The sequence below is a fragment of the Symphalangus syndactylus genome, chromosome 5 (genome assembly GCF_028878055.3).
Source record: "Symphalangus syndactylus isolate Jambi chromosome 5, NHGRI_mSymSyn1-v2.1_pri, whole genome shotgun sequence".
In the NCBI taxonomy this organism is placed as follows: domain Eukaryota; kingdom Metazoa; phylum Chordata; class Mammalia; order Primates; family Hylobatidae; genus Symphalangus; species Symphalangus syndactylus.
The window spans coordinates 95673850-95685906 of NC_072427.2; the positions used below are offsets into that span (position 1 = coordinate 95673850).

Sequence of the window (12057 nt, forward strand, 5' to 3'; positions counted from 1 at the left end):
CATGATGAATACTACAGACTGGGTGGCTTAAACAACAGAAATGTGGTGTCTCATAATCCTGGAGGCTGGAAGTCCAAGATCAAGGTGATGGCAGGGCTATTTCCGTCAGAGGCCTTGCTCCTTGGCTCGTAGATGACATGCTCTCTCTCTGTCCTCACATGGTCTTTTCTCTATCTGGTGTCCAAATCTCCTCTTCTTATAATGACACCCGGCAGATTGGATTGGGCTCCTCTTTAATGTTCTCAATTTAACTTAGTCACCCATTTAAAGGCCCTACCTCCAAATACAGTCACATTGTGAGGTACCAGGACAGTTAGGACTCAACACATGAATTTTTGGGAGGAGTTCATTTCAGCCTAAACAGAGTTCACAGAAGCCACTTTGAATTTGCAAAACTGTTTCTCAAATGGAGATTATTTCATGGTTCTTCCATTTCTTTTTGAGAATAGTTCTGTCTTCATCTTCGTTGGGAGATGACAGATCTGCTGTTTTATCGGGGAAGTAAGAATTGGGACAATAATAACATAATTCTCTAAATGATATTTTAGGGTATCAGGTGGTTTTGCTCTGTGAGAAAACTTCTTTAGAAATACAACGAGGGTGCCCTGCAGATAATAGAATGGGCCTCTGCCACTCAGGAGTCTTGGCAGTGCATCCATTCTTACATACTCCACCTCACCATTGATGTGCCTCCCTGTCACTGCCACCACCAGCCGGCACATCTCGGGGAAGGAGCAAGGTGGGCCTCAGAACTTCACCTGGGTCTGTGTTCAGTACCTCCTGGAGTCCGTCTGGGTGGCATGGTCATCTCTGGGTTCTAGTAGCTGGCATGGTCAGTGCCTGTAGGTGTTCGGTGGATGGATGGACAGACGGATGGATGGATGGATGGATGGATGGATGGATGGATGGATGGATGATGGATGGGCAAATAAATAAACTGATAATGTTGTCAAACCACTTCCCCCTTAGCTCCACTCAAATATTTCAGAACATCAGCCATTGAGGCTACTGACCTCCTCCTGGTCCCCATCATTGTCCTCCTTCTTGGAGACAGCTGCTATAGATGCCACGGATAGAGTTAAACCTTGTTTTGCTTAACATATATTTAAAACAAGGCAAATATTTTGCTGTCCTGTTTTAGCCTGGACTGGAGGGTCACCAGCACCACTCTGGCTGTGAGAGAGTACTAATTTTCTAAGTTTCCCTCCTTAATTTTTCATTTTGGGATCCTCGGTATTCACCACCTCGGCAGCCACCGTGAATCATCTGGTAGATGCGTTTTCCAACTCAAAAGCAGATTAGAACATCGCCTGAACCACCTTCAGGTTAGAAAATGAACGTTGCTACAAAAGAAGTGAAAATAATAATTATACAAAGGCATAGAGGTTAAGTCTTTGAAACTGCCTGCATGGCAGATTTTACATTTTTGAACCGAGGCTGCCACAGCCGTGGCTAGTGGTTGTCTGACCCTCTTCTTTCACCTGGTGCCTTCGAGGGCCACTGAGAGCATGAGTCAGCACACCAACACCCAAACAAAGCACACATACTCATGGCGCCTTAGTCCCTGGCCAGAGACATCCCATCATATGGGATGGAGACAGTGAAGAGCCTGAGCAACAGAAGACTGATGAAGAGCGTCAGGCGTGAGATGATTGGGCACCGCCTAGCACCTGGCAAATAGTCTCATAGTCCCTATCCTGGGTGTTGGACCACAATGAGCTGTTTGCTGACCATGCCATGTGGCAAAATCATCAAACCTACACAAAATAAGAAACAAGCGCACAAGGAAAGAGGAAAAGTAGGCATTTTTCTCTAATGGCTGTATATTCTAGCATAGTCCTTTGCTTCGTTTACAATAGAACTTAGAAGAAATACAGTTTTATTTAGATGGCACTAAGAGAATTTAAGATTCCTTTGCCAGCATATTTTGAACTAAACTTTAGTAGATTTACTGACAGATGTAGAAGTTAATAGCAGCTTTTTAAATTATCATGAATAATGTTTTCAATTAAAATAATATTTCTTATGTTAAGCAAGATATCAATTCTATCACAATACAGTTAAAGACAAAGATTTTACAAGTGCTAAAATGGGATGTAAGGTATACCTCAATAAAACTGTTTTTAAAAGTTTTATATTTCAAAAATTTCGACATAGCAGAGAATTTAAATTCTCAGCGGTACTGCCTTAACTTTTTTTTATTATTATTTTTACTCTTTTGAAAACTCTACTTTCCAGCTTTCTCAGTTTGAGAGGACACTGAAGAGCTTGTGCAGAAATCAGACATGTCATTTTTTTAGAAAAACTGATTTGATTATTGATATGCTAATTATAAAATTCTTAATCATCCAGCACATATCTAGCCATGCAAAACAAATTTCGTACGTAACTTCGAAAGCAAAAAGTCCACTGTAACGAAAATCAGTGTGAAATTACATTGATTGTCTGAATTCAGTTCTTCTCAAAGAGTAGTAAAATGCAGTTGTTAAGAACATAGGATCTATAGACTTTGGTTCAGAATCCTGGTTCCAAAGCTGAGTGATGGTAGGTGTCTTCATCTGCTCGGGCTGCTATAACAAAATGCCCTATTCTAGGTGCCTTAAACAATAGAAATTTATTTTTCACAGTTCTGGATGTTGGAAAGTCTGAGGTTAGGCTGCCAGCATGGTTGGTTCCTGGTGAGGGCTCTCTTCCTGGCTCGTAGACTGTCAGCTTCTTGCAAAAAGGACTCTACTCACCTGACTTCACCTAACCCTAATTACCTCCTAAAGGCCTCACCTCCAAATACCATGTCTTAGTCCAGTTTCTGTTGCTATAACAGAACACCACAGACTGGGTAACTTATAAAGAAAAGAGATTTATTTGGCTTGCGGTTCTGGAAGCTGGAAAGTCCAAGAGGATAGTGCCAGCATCTGGTGAAGGTCATCGCGTGGCAGAAGGCAGAAGCTGAAGCAAGCACAGGAGACAGGGAGAGGACATGGAGCCAAACTCATCCTTTTTATCAGGAGCCCACTCCCACGATAACTAACCCACTCCTGCAACAATGGCATAAATCCCTTTGTCAGGGCTCTGCCCTCATGGCCTCCTCACCTTATCAAGGCCCTACCTCTCAACACTGTTAAAATGGCAATTAAGTTTCTAACCCATAAACTTTTGGGGGACACATTCAAACCATGACACCATTGCACTGGGTGTTAGCACTGCAACATGTGAATTTTAGGGGAACAGAATTCAATCCATTAGCATTGGACAAAGTACTTAATTGAGGTCCTTTGCCTGGCCTCTTCATGACAGCCTTTTTCTCTTGGGATGATGTTTTTCAAAACTGTGTGTTTCCTGGGGTGCATTCCCATACATGGCAGCGAGCAGGTGAGGGAGGGGGAGAAAGGTGAGGGGAAGCCGTGATGTGGAAAGAGCAGTAGACCTAGGTAAAAACCTGGCTGCCGTGATGGGCCTGGACTCCTGGATATGCCCTGTTCTCTTGGCATGTGGGACAGTCCCCGCTCCTGGGCTCAGGCTCCTGTGGCACCGGGGTGACGGGAGCCCGAAGCCTTCGCTGAATCCTCAGCTACTCAGTTTTGGCAGGGGTAGTGGCTGCGGCTGAGTCGGAGTTTGTTTGTGGCCCTTTGTGTTCCAAAGAAAACGCCAGCCACAGAATTTACTGTCTTGCTCGCCGTAGACCTTGCAAAAGTATGGGCCCCAAACTAGGGTTTGGAGAGAGATTTATTCATGTAGGTATTCTCTGGTCTGTCTTATCCAGAAAGTCATTTTTAATAAGTCATGCACTCATGACTAATCATTTTCTCCACTTAAAAAAACTGTTTTCCAGGTAGGATGTAATAATGGGTCAAGCTACTTATACTTTTCCTGTTTCCCCCTTTTAGTGGGAAAAACATGCTCTTTTTCCATATCTAAAATGGAATTGAATGCTTCTTGTAAAATGTACATCTCAGGGAAAAACCCATTGCTATTCTAAACCTGCTTCCTCCTATTCTTCAGTTCCTGGTACAGTGGATGTTTGCGTCTTCTGACTTCTACCCTCTGAGTTGGAGACTCATAATTATTGTTAGTATGTGAGCATGCAGTGTCTGTCTTTAAACTGCTAGGACAGTGTTGCTTTTAAGCGACAGTGATTTTTTGTCTTGTTCATGTTCGTGCTGTCTTCTTTGCATCAGCTCCTAAAATAGAGGGGAGTTGTGCACCTGTTAATGTGTTAATGGCATTGTTGGGGTTTTTCAGACAACTTAATTACACAGTAAATTATTTTAAGTTAGAGCCTATTCATTTGAAACAAAGAAAATAGTTTTACATTTCTAAAAAAAAAAAAACTAATAAAAAACTGCCAACAGATGCTAGACTATATACCTTTATACTGTAAAGTCAGCATTTTAATGTTATTTTCTTCTAGAGCCAGAGTTTAGTAAGTTCTTGGCCTGCTGGGAAGAAATGTTGTAGGGAAGAGAGTGTTGTTAGGTGGGGATTTTTTAATGCAAAAATATAAACTTGCCTGATGTGATTTCTTGCCATTTTCTAAGTCACTGAAATGTTTGTTATCTATTTTATTTCAGTAAACCACTTTCTTTTAGCATCCTTCAGATGGTCAAACAGCATGTTGTATCTCTGAGGAATCTCGTCTTATTAAAGATTGACTGACGTCCTTCAACATTTCTATGAGTGTTTTTCAACCCACAGAAATCCGGTTAAGATACAGACAAATATCAGGATCTTCTTAGGACTCGTTTGAAATGACACGTTTCAAAGGAGCTCTGTATTAAAAGAGGTCATTCTTTTCTGTTGAACAAGAAATTAAATGAATGCATTTGGTGTGCTGGGGCTATTCTTCGAATGTTAGAGCACCCTGTTTAATTTTAGGGCCTAGGGTTATTATTCTCCATGGGTGGTACCGCTATCCTCCCAAGGGCATTTGAAAATCCTTGGGAGACTTTGGGGTTGCAGAAAGGACTGGGGGAAAGCTGCTGGCATTTGTGGGGAGAGGGGACTGACCAGCAGGGAGGCTAAACAGTCTAGAGTGCAAGGGGCAAGGCCATGCAAGGAGAAGCTGTTTCCTCCACAATGTCGTTAATGTAACTGCTGAGAAACACCAGAAGTCACAGGCTCGGGGAACACAAAGGATCTTTGTGCCTGGCCTGGCCAGCCCCCTACTTCTTCAAGGAAGCATACTGGGGTTCATATCTATTTTCTCAGTGTTTCCCTTTCACCCATGCCCCACATTGCAGCATTTTTCATCAGAAACCACAGGAGCCCAAAATACACTTCCTCATTTCTGAGATGCCTTTCTTAGTCAAGGCTGAAATTAGTTTTCAGTGGGCACCCACACTCAGGCACTGTACTAGCAAAGCCTTTTGTTGAAACTGTCACACTGGTGTTCAGATTGTCCTCTGCCCAAGTTTTGGAAGGGTGGATGACAAGTGCCAGCAAATAGTCAACACTGCCGGTTGTGCAATGCTGTGATCTCCCTCTTGAGAGCAAGAAGCAAACTTGAGGTGACACTGAAACAAGGGGCGGGGACACTAAGCCTACTTTCGTAGCTTTGCTTTGCTTTTGCCTCTTGGTTTACTTTCTGTGGGGAACATATCCCACTAAGAAGGCTGGTCCAGCCCGCACTGTGATGGCAGGCACGGGACTCAGGAGATGTGGTCCCAGCGGCTGTCACTCCACTGATGGTGAGGAGTAAATGACACAGCAGGCTTTGCAGATATGAAGTCACAAATCAGAGGGCTCCATCTATTCAACCACTCCCTGGCCTTCAAGGATAGATCTTGGAGTTCACATCATACAGCCTTTAAAAGGCTCTCCTGCCCACAAGGTGCCCTCACCACCCCTCCTCTACATGCGTCCCTCGCACTGCTGTTTGCTGAGACATAGCCTCGTCCTGTGTGTGACTTTTACTCCAACCTGAGGTGGGTGCTTTCTGACAGCAGGGCTGGGTCTCCTTTACTTTCTATCTTGGGGACTAGCGGGCTCCTCTGACAAGGAAGAGATTCAGCAAAGGCTCATTGAGACCAGCCTGGGTGACACAGTGAGACCCTGTCTCAAACAAACAAAAACCAGCAGTTTCTGATTCAGTAAATATATATTAGTTTTCTATTGTTGTGTGACAAATTACTACAAATCTAGTGGCTTACAATGCCCATTTCTTAGCTGACAGGTCTGTAGGTCCTCAAGGTTAACAAGGCTGGAACAGGTTCTCTCCTGGGCTGTGTTCCTGTCTGGAGACTCTTGGGGAGAATCTGCTTCTAAGCACATTCTGATCCCCATGGCCACTCTAGCTCCTTGAGGCCACTCTCAGTCCTTGCCACATGGCCCCCTCCATCTTCAGAATCAGCAACAGAGAATGTCTCTCCCATCCTTTCTCTGACTTCAGAAAGAGCTCGGTCCCTTTTAAGTGTTCACCCCACATAATCTCCCAGGGTAATATAACCTAACCGTGGAAACAGAATCCATCATAGTCAGAGTCCCGGGATCATGAAAAGCTTGTCCACCAGGGCCATTTGAGAATTCTGCCTACCACAATAGGTAGGGCAAGAATTCTGGCAAGTTGCCAAGTAAGGCAGCTACTGCTGCTGTGGGAGCCACAGTCTGAAAAGCACCTAGCTATGCACATTCTACAACTACCTTTGACTTAGATTGTTCCCAAATTGCAAAGGAGGAAACTGAAGTTCATAGGATTCAGTCTAGAGGTAATATTCATAGTACATAGTAACTGGTACCTCATGGGCACTGACCACTCTGAATGGCTAGCAAGGCAATTGACTCTGGCTGTCAGTGCCATTGTGGTCATCCTGGCCAGCACCACCAGTTAACTGAGGACCCCCAGCAAGTAAGGACTGCAGCCAGGGTTCCTGCCCAGGCCCATCCGACACCCAAGCCTGAGCTTTGGCCACTTCACGTGCTAGGATCAAAAAGAAAATGTCATCCCTCGAAGCCTAAGTCAGGAGAAGAAATAGAGAGACAGCAGTTTATTGATTCCAAAGCCCAACTTCTTTTGAACATTCTAGCTGCTGGATGTTCTATAAAGCTACCTTTCTCCAGTCTTAAATTTGTATTTGCTTCCTGTTGCTGATGTAACAGATTACCAAACAATTTTAGTGGCTGAAAACAGCACAGATTATGACTGTACAGTTCTGGAGATCGAACTCCAAAATCAGTCTCAATGGGCTAAAATCAGGTGTCAGCCTGGCTGCATTCCTTCTAGGGCAAAATCCATTTCCTTGCCTTTTCCTGGGTTCCAAAGGCTCCCACATTCCTTGGCTCATGGCCCCATATCACTCAAATCTCTGCTTCCATCATCCTATTTCCATCTCTGACTCCAATCCTGCCGTATCCTGCTTATAAAGACACTTTGATTACACTGAGCCTACCCTGGTAATCCATCATCTCCTAGTCTCAAGATCCTTAGCTTAGTCACACCTGCAGAGTCCCTTCTTCCATGTATGGCAACATATTTACAAGCTCCAGGGACTAGGGAGGGGCTGTCATTCAGCCCAGCTCACAGTCTGAGGCCCACACCTATGTGGATCATAACAGTGAACACTTTCATAGAAACTTCCTATGCACCAAGCCTCAGTGTAGGCATTAGATCAATTTGTGCCACCACCACCACATGAGGTAGGTCCTGTGATTATCCTCTTTACAGATGAAGAACCTGAAGCACATGGGACTTGAGAACCTTGCCCAAGGTCACACAGCTAAGAAATGGAACACCAGGTTCAGACCCAGGTGGTCTGGCTCCAGAGTCTATACTTCTACACCTCTGTTGTACACCTCTCACAGATGTGCAGGTAAAAGGCAGACCCTACATATGTAGATGGCAAGAAGCCCCACACCCACCCATCTCTCCTTCCTCTTACACCCACTGTTCCACTAAGGACCTTGCTTACTCAGGTGACCTTGCCTTCTGAGTCTAATGAGTTACAATCCTTGCCACTTCTGCCCATTGCAGAAATGTTCCAGTTACTATTGCTGCACAACAAGCCACCCAAAACATAATGGCTGTAAATAACAATAGTCATGTTTTGCTTGTGAATCTGCAGTTTGCACAGAGATGATTCTTCTCTCCTCCATGCATCATCCTCTGGGTTTCCTTGGCTGGTGACTGGAGGGCCCACTCTCAAGGTGTCACACTTATATAGCTTGCAAAAATACCAGCTGCCAGTGAGGAGCTCAGCCAGAGCTCTGGGCCAGCAGCCTCAGTTCCTCTCTGTATGGGCCTCTTCATGGGCTGCTTGGGCTTCCTGACAGCATGGTGGGCAACTGGGTTCCAAGAGGAAGTGCCCCGAGAGAACAAGGCAGAAGGGCATGGCTTTTTATGACCTAAACTTGGTGCCTTTTCCACCATATAGTGTCACTTGAGGCACTCACAAAGGTCCTCCACATTCAAGGGCAGGGGACATACATTCCTTCTCCCAACAGGAATGGCAAAGCTGTAGGAGAGCACGTGGAGTAGGAGACAGTGTTGCAGCCATCTTCAGAGAATTTGTTCTTCCAGAATTGTCTTTATCATAGCTACCTGTGACATCCCACCACACCACACATGGCATCCTCCCCACCTCACCTCTGTTTATAGGCACTTTCCAAGCCCAAATTTGGGTATATGCAGAAACATAAGATTTTGTCTAATATATTTATTTTGATGTCCTTACCAAAATTTTTAAAATGTGTTGCATGAATAGCATTAAAAAAAATTTTATTTATCTATTTTATTTTATTTTTTTGAGATGGAGTCTCGCTCTGTCACCCAGGCTGGAGTGCAGTGGCGCAATCTCAGCTCACTGCAAGCTCCACTTCCTGGGTTCATGCCATTCTCTTACCTCAGCCTCCCGAGTAGCTGGGATTACAGGCACCCGCCACCACGCCTGGCTAGTTTTTTGTGGTTTTAGTAGAGATGGCATTTCACCGTGTTAGCCAGGATGGTCTCTATCTCCTGACCTTGTGATCCACCTACCTCAGCCTCCCAAAGTGCTGGGATTACAGGCGTGAGCCATCGCTCCCGCCCCCGAATAGCATTTATTTTTTAAATAAAATATGCAAAGGTAGGATTTCCTAAGAAATCCAGGACATCCGTTAACAGATATTAGCACTTACCCAATGCCAGGCAAAAAAATACAAGCCATCAAATTTGTTCAAAATGAATAAAGTATATATGTACTTTAATAAAAGCACCTGCTTATTTGATGCCACATGACAGTGGATGATAGTAGAACGTTAACTAACTAGTATAAGCACCTACACTGAGCAGATTCTTGTGTAGGTTGATTGGGGAAAGCTTTCCTTATACCTTTTCTTTTTAGGTAGTAATGAGGAAATGCAGAGGTATGTCTTTTTCCCACTTATTTAAAGCCTAACCCTATTCTCAAGTCCTTCATTGGTAGGACTTTTTGTAACTGGACTAATTGGAGGTTGAGATGGGATTCTTATATACCTGGCTAGACTTTTCTAATCACTACACTCCACTTCTAGTATCCTGAGCTCTGAGCGTCTGTGACACACAAGAGAGATCATTTATATTATCACTGGAGCTGCAGTCTTGTCACTCAAGCTTCCATCTTAAGCCCCTATAGGGACAGAAACTGAGGCTTTTAGAGGCCCTAGAAGACTACTGAGCACCTGGTCATGGCTTAGTATTTCTTGATTGATTTCACTGTGAGCTTTTTTTTCTTTTCGAGGCAGAGTCTCGCTCTGTCACCCAGGCTGGAATACAGTGGTGTGATCTCGGCTCACTGCAACCTCCACCTCCCAGGTTCAAGCGGTTCTTCTACCTCAGCCTCCCAAGTAGCTGGGATTACAGGTGTGTGCCACCCCGCCTGGCTAATTTTTGTATTTTTAGTAGAGACAGGGTTTCACCATGTTGGTCAGGCTGGTCTCGAACTCCTGACCTCATGATCCGCCCGCCTCAGCCTCCCAAAGTGCTGGGATTACAGGCATGAGCCACCACGCCTGGCCCACTGTGAGCTTTTTGAAGGAATAACGATACCTTACTCGTCTTTATATCTCTAAGGAAGAGTCAGTTACTTGGCAGAATGCGTTTGTTCAACAAACATTTATGAAGGGTTTTAAGGGTTCCAGGGTCTCTGGCTTGGTCTACCCTTAGTTCAGTGAAGGAAATCAATTAAAGTGTGGTAAATACTAAGAACTAGGGGTAATTTTACCCAGCCAAGGAGTTTGAGAAGTCACGTGGCAGATCTTTAACAAATGGTGGTTGAATGAATGGAGACATGAGCGATTTCTTGGAAGTCTGCTCTTAATCCCAGTCAGTCCATGTAAGAATCTGCTCAGTGTAGGTGCTTGAACAATATGTAGGCAGCACCCAGCTCTGGAAGAGCCCACCTGTGCAGAGAATTTTCCCCTGTAACTGACTTACTGCCTGGAATTTTCCCCTTAGCAATGCATTCCTTTGAGATGCAGACTGATCTCCAGAATTTGCTGATTAAATACAAATTCTCTGGGAAGGCCTTGTATATTAAACAACTGTCATCATTAATGCTGTAATGGGGAGAAGTTTATTACGTAACATTCCAGTCTTGTTAGAAAGAAGATTCAGAGGAAGGGGCCATCCAGGGAGAAAGAAAAGGGGCTTGGATATGATTCTGGGACTGCAAGAAGAATGGGGAAAATAATGCAGGTGAGCAAGAAATAGATGTAGGGACATGGCAGTGACAAGAAACAATTCAGATGCATGTCCCCTGGCACTCAGACAGCCCTGACTCTAGTGAGAATGGCTCAGCCAACAATACTGATTAAATGAGAATTTCACCAGATAAAGATGGCAGGCAGGAGAGGTAATCAAAGAAAGACAAAATCAGTATTTTCTGGTGAAATCCCTGTTTCTAGGTATGAAATAGGATTCTTTCAATAACTAGTACTCCAAAATGTTAATGGGTTAAAAAGAGCAGGTTTAGAGATTGTGCATAACAGATACAGTGCAAACAAATTAAAGGCCATGATACCAAACCACTATACAAAAACAGGGGAAGTCAATTTTCTCTCCAACTAACCTTTACCCTTACATAGTGTGTCTGTTAACCACGGTTACCTTGACCATTGATATATAGCATCTAGTGAGGGCAGGGGAAAGGAGAAGCTTTTTTGTTATTATAAAAGTAATAAGTGTTCATTGTGGAAATTCATGCTAGAATCTAAATAATCCAAATCCAAATAATCAAGAAGAAAAACACAGGAGTCTTCTAATACTATCACGCGTATTCTTTCTTTTCACCAAAATGAGAACAATAAACATGGCTTTGTAACCTGTTTTTTTCTCTTAACAGCAAGTCTTGAACATCTTTTTATGTCATTAGTTTTCACCTCCTTACTGTGAGTGGCTCTATAGTCTACTGAATGAATTTAGCATGTATATTATCTGATCACGGATCTTGATGTATTTTATTTACATAAAACTATATTTTTGCATATTTTATTTGCCTCGCAGGAACATATTTGCATCTAAATGTTTGCCCACAGCCATGAGGATTTCTTTAGAATAAATTCCTAGGAGTGAAATTGTTGAGTCAGTATTCAGGACTTGAGTTGATGCGGTTTATACTGAAAGTTTAAACTGTTTGAGTTTACCGCTAATCTTACCGATATTCCTCTTGAAGCTCCTTACATGGATGATGAGCTAATGATTTGGAGTGGAATAAGCAGCATTTTTGTGGTGTTCAGTTTAAAGGCTGTCACATTTCTGAGATTTCAGATGATTAACTTAAGGTGCAAGTCTGGAGCCTTCTAATTCCTTGAGCTTGGGCCTCATGGGTTGGTCGGTTAGCTGGTCGGTGCACTGGTCACAGTGACACACCCCAGGTCACTTCAGAAAAACAGAATTTGTCTCCCAGCCTCCCTTGACAGTCAGCCCCGTTGGGGCAGAGCAAAGCCACCTTGCCCAAGTTCCACCCCCTTCTCAGGGTAGCCCCTTCTCAAAACTGGCCAACATGGGAGTATCAAGGCCTGGTCCTCCTGTTCCAACAAGAATTGTCTCATCCCCAAAGCTCCCCGTAGAGTCGGCTAGGCTTCCACTAGGACCACTTGGTAGCTTCACTC

The 12057-nt window shown here is 43.9% G+C and overlaps 1 protein-coding gene across 3 annotated transcripts in view; it reads left to right on the forward strand.

The window, feature by feature from the left end:
• RCAN1 (regulator of calcineurin 1) overlaps nucleotides 1-12057 on the forward strand; it is a 98113-nt gene that overhangs the window by 63915 nt on the left and 22141 nt on the right. The window contains exon 1 of one of the 3 annotated variants that reach the window (XM_063639304.1): nucleotides 5902-5921. The exons of the other annotated variants lie outside the window; for them this stretch is intronic. The gene's annotated coding sequence lies outside the window, so the exon portion shown is untranslated. Of the gene's footprint in view, nucleotides 1-5901; nucleotides 5922-12057 lie in introns of those variants that run through there. 3 annotated transcript variants of the gene reach the window in all.